This window comes from Nicotiana tomentosiformis, chromosome 3 (assembly GCF_000390325.3).
Source record: "Nicotiana tomentosiformis chromosome 3, ASM39032v3, whole genome shotgun sequence".
In the NCBI taxonomy this organism is placed as follows: Eukaryota; Viridiplantae; Streptophyta; class Magnoliopsida; order Solanales; family Solanaceae; genus Nicotiana; species Nicotiana tomentosiformis.
Window position 1 is genome coordinate 15,905,873 of NC_090814.1, and position 5,545 is coordinate 15,911,417.

Genomic DNA, 5,545 nt, shown 5'->3' on the forward strand with positions numbered 1-5,545 from the left:
TTAGTTACTAAGTTATGTTCATTACAGGTCTGCAAACCGGTGAGATTATGGGTAAGGGTTTTTGTTCTTCTAAGGGAAAGGTGTTAGGCACCCCTTAAAATCTACCTGAGGTAGCTCCATAGGACATAAGACTAATTTTAAGGACTTAGTTATCTATACTATGCTTTGATTATTACTAGGGCATGGCTCGCTATATGCTAAAAGGAATGTGTATGTGTAAGACTTAAGAAGGTTATGGGATTATAAAAGAGTTATTATAGGCTAAGAGAGTTTTGAAAGTGGTTTATATTATAAAGATGGTAATTATTAAGTCATGTAAGTAAGTACTTTGAAGAATATATGCTAGAGTAATCTTAAGAGTTGTTTGTAAGAAAGATGATTTTCAAATGTACCTTGATTTTTCTAAAACAAGAAAATTTGAAGAAGCGAGTCTTTGGAAATTCATTTGAGATTATCCGTTACTGTCTTTTCTTTTTTATGAAAATCTGATTTCATTCCTAGTTGGTGAAAATTGATGGTTCTTTCCCAATTTCTTTGAAAACTGGCTGTCGTTCTGATTAAGGAACTTTTTAAGAGCAGCAGACAAAACGAGTGCTCTTTTCAGTTGCTTAAAAACCCCAGAAACCTCAAGTTTAGACCAGCGATGGTACTCAACAAAAAGAGAAGAAAAGCAGTAAGAACCTTACGGGTTGGAATCCTAAACCTCTTAGTGTTTGTGTGTGTGTTTCTCTTCAGTATGAGATAGTTGATTCGTGATGTTAGGTGGTGGTGGATGAGAACATTAAAGGATTCTATTTATTATTCCATTAAGGCTATAGGGTTCAGAGAATTCAAAATAATAGTGGAAAGTGATGACATATTGATGATGATCGCAAGATTGCGTGAATTTGAAAGAGAACAGAGGGAATCATAATGAAGTTTCTTACCTGAGAAGGGAGATTGAATCGATGAGGTGTGAAGGACCGCTGGTCAGAAGCCTAATATCCAGAGGTCATTGCATTTGACCTCTGGGTGATGAATATCAACGTTGAGGCCAGCTAATATCCCAAACTCGCCTTTGATTTGAAAAGACAGAGAAGGAGGTCTGGCGAGTTGAAGTTTCACCGTCTGGTATGACCTCTTCAAAGAGGGTTTTTGAAATCGAATGGAAAAAAAAGGAAAGGAATGATGAGCTTCGTGGTACGGAGACAGAATGGAAGGCCATGCATGTTATGGATTTGAAAAGCCATGGCTGATTTGAAGTTCCATCTCCAGGCTTAGGGTTTTCGGATTTGGTAGATTTGAAATTGAGTGATAAAAATAGGAGGTAATCGGCGAGAATCGCGGACATGAGAGACAAGAAGCATGATTTTCTAATGAACTCGTGACCTTGCACTAATTAGTGAAAGGTTTGGGTGATTTGATGGGTCTGTGAGTTTGAGAGAGATGAGAGAAGAAGAGGAAAGGGGGAGGTGAGGCGGCCGGGTGAGTGTTAGAATAATTTAGGGTTTTGGGGTATTGGGGAGAGGGCGTGTCTCTAGGATTAAGAATGAGAGATAGGATCTGGGCCGTTGGATCTAATGATCAACGATCCTGATAATTTAGGCATTAAAGAATTATAAATGTAAAAAGTTACGACCGTTGGATGGTTGGATTTGGACGGCTGAGATTGAGTCTGGGGGACGGGTATTTAAATTAAAAGAGAAATTAGGGAATAATCGTGAACCATTGATCAGATGGATCAACGACTCAGATGTGGGTGTGTTTGTTCTGTGAGTTGAGAGCGAGGGTGACGTGGCGAGCTCCGATTGGTCTAATAGGAGTGGCATGGATTTCCAAAATGGAGAAGGAGATGGGTGTTTAGACTGGGTCAGGTCCCAATTGGGCCTTGTATTTAGGCCAAAAAGCATTTAAAAAGTAGCCATTTTATGATTGATTCAAGAATTGCAATTGGTGTGGCCTTTTGGTTTTTAATCCCTTTTGAAATTAAGTTAAATAAACTTAATAATTTCAATAAAATGTAATGAAAATTATAATTGTTAAATACTACTAATTATTGTAATTAATTGATTATTTGTAAAAATACTTCACTAGGACATTAATTTCGAATTATTGAAATGGTAAACTAATTAGCTATTTTAAGAAGTAATCTATTGAATTAATTATAGAACTTACGTATAGAAATTATTTTAATAATTCTAAAATAGAAATATATTTATAATTACATAATACTAACGCCAAATGATTAATTTTGAAACTAACACTGAATTAATTTGTAGAAATATGTATTCATTATTGGAAAATACTTTGAAAACATTTTTTGCATATCATTAAGTATAAATAAATTAATCTTAAAAGGGAGGGTCAAAATTGGCCGTCAACAGCTGTTCCTCTTTGACCGAAGACGATGAAAGAGTTTTCGGGCAAAGAAATTGAACCAAAGCCAATTTGTCCCGATTTTAGGGAGGTATTGCAGGAAATGGAGATGGTGAATTTGCAAGATTGAATTGAGGAGGAAACTAGAAAGATTTGGGAGTATCGGGCCAAATTCTGGCTTTAAATTGCTTATATACCTCGGGCTTAATGAGGATCAGGCTGCATGTAGTTCTGGAGTATGGATTTTGGGAAAGCGACACTCGCATGAATTTCCCTAGTGTCGTATTGCGATGATACAGCGAGACAGAAGATAGGTCACTCATGGTAGCTTGAATTTTGCGGTCTGATTTGAATGATTCGAAATTTTGAGCTCACTGATCGTCCTGAGCTGGGATCTTGGGCCCGCTACAAGGTTGGCTATTCCCATAGTGTTGTAGTTTGGTCTGTTGCTAAGAGAAAGTTCCACGCTGCGGTATTTGTTCCTACAAAAAAAATGAAATACATGCATACCAATATATTATAATTCAGAATATATTAAGATGCGATGTAAATGATGCAGGAATGATGATGCCTGGTTGCCGGCGAGCCGCTATTTGGGATTGGGATGATGAGATACTTGATGCTGACTCGATTTGTTATCCGGGTTGTGTACCGTTCCGCAGCTGTCAGAGTATTTGAAAATTGTCTCCACTTGTTGGGAGAGCTTGATTGGTAAAGTGTATTTCCGCTTATTGGGAGAGCTTTGCACTGAGAAGTGTCTCCGTTTGTTGGGAGATCTAGAATTGTAGAGTGTGTCTCCGCTTGTTGCGCTAGCTTTGCACTGAAATGTAAAGTATTCTCCGTTCGGGAGTGATTGATAAAAATCGTAACCATACCTAAAGTTGCATGAGCAAAATGTCAAAACATTCAAAGAAATAGTAAAGGAAATGAAATCATGCCCAAGAGATACTCTTGACTACGAATCTAGGTTGCGGCCATCAATTGGCAGGACGTTGGTAATGCGGTTTGCGATTGTCTATCCCGTTGTCCGTGATTGACGGAGCGGTGCTGCGAATTGCTTTTGCTAGCAAAGTTTGCAGTTTGCTATATACAAGGCTCCAGTTGGTTAAGTCGTTGTTCGATTTATACAAGGCGCTCTAATTGATTAAGCTGATGGTTTGCTATATACAGGACTTCGATTGGTGAAGCCAAAGTGCGATTTGTACAGGGTGCTCCGATTGATTGAGCAAGCGATTTGCTATATACAGGACTTGGATTGGCGAATTTGACGGTTTTGTATAAGATGCTCAGACAGCCTATGTATCCAAGTGGAATCAGGCCAGAACATAGTTCAATTACAAAAGACGATTGAATCCGATGAGGATTGCCTACATATTCCTTTCTGAGGAAATCAAGTCGGCATAGTTCCTGAACAACATACAAAAATGATATTTGGTTTTTCTATTACAAGAGAAAGGGGGGAGGGGAAGAGAAACTGAACCCTACGTGGGTTGCCTACGTATCCCTCCGTGGGAAGTCAGTTTGAATGTAGTTCTATTACATCAAAAACCCTAACTCTATTTGTCTTCAGGTATAGTATCTCTTGATCGCATCTGAGTTGATAGGCTTCGTATTGACTCTTCCATCCATTTCTGCCAAGATTAGAGCTCCACCAAATAGTGCTCGGTGAACAACGTAAGGACCTTGCCAGTTTGGTGCAAACTTCCCTTTAGCTTCTTCTTGATGGGGAAAGATTTTCTTCCGAACCAACTGTCCCGGTGTGAATTGGCGAGGCTTCACGCTTTTGTTAAATGCATTGTCCATCCTGTTCTGATATAGTTGTCCATGGCATACAACATCCATTCTTTTCTCGTCAATGAGCATGAGTTGTTCCTGCTTGACCTGTATCCACTCTGCGTTGTCCAATTTTGCTTCTTGAATGACTCTTAAGACAGTATCTCGACCTCTACGGGTATCACCGCTTCAGTGTCATATACTAACATGTATGGCATTGCCCTAGTAGATGTTCTCATGGTGGTCCGATAACCTAATAAAGCGAAAGGTAGCTTCTCGTGCCATTGTCTATGATTGTCCACTATCTTTCACAGAATCTTCTTGATATTTTTGTTAGCTGCCTTGACTGCCCCATTCATTTGCGGTATAGGCTGTGGAATTGTGGTGGATGATTCTGAACTTCTCGCTGATTTCTCTCATGAGGTCGCTATTGTGGTTAGCGGCATTGTCACTGATGATAGACTCCAGTATCCCAAATCTGCAAACGATGTTGTTTCGGACAAAATCTGCCACTACCTTCTTTGTGATGGCCTTGTAAGTAGATGCCTCGACCCATTTGGTTAAATAGTCGATGACTACCAAGATGAAACGATGTCTGTTTGATGTGCAAGCTCTATGGATCCAATCACGTCTATATCCCAGGCAGCGAACAGCCAGGGTGAACCCATTGCATTTAACTCATTTGGTGGAACCATGGAGAAATCTCCGTGAATCTAGCACTAGTGACACATCTACACAAGCGGATACTATCACTTTCCATATTCATCCAAAAGTATCCAGCTCTCAAAATCTTCTTGGCTAATGTGAACCCGTTCATGTGGGGTCCGCACGTCCCTGCATGTATTTCTTCCAACAATCTGGTTGCTTCAACAGTGTCTACACATCACAACAAACCTAAATCTGGAGTCCTCCTATACAAGAATTTCCCGTTGAGGAAAAAGTGGTTTGCTAACCTCCCGAGGGCTTGCTTTTGACCATTAGTAGCATTCTCTGGGTACTCCTGGGTCGCAAGGAATTTCTTGATGTCATAGAACCACGGTTTACCATCTGGTTCTTCATTCATATGGAAGAAAATATGCATGTTGATCCCTGATGTCTACCTCGATAGGGTCGATGTAATTCTTATCTGGATGTTGAATCATAAATCATAAAGTCGCAAGGGCATCGACGAACTCGTTCTGAATTCTGAGGACGTGCCTGAACTCAATCTTTGTGAACTTTTTGCATAGCTCCTTCACGCAGTGCAGGTATGCCACTATCTTGACATTCTTGGTGAACCATTCTCCTTGGACTTGGTGTATCAACCAATCGGAATCTCCTATGACCAAAATTTTTTGATGTTCATATTGACTTCCATTCTGATTCCAAGGATGCACGCTTCGTATTCATCCATATTATTGGTATAAGGGAATCTTAT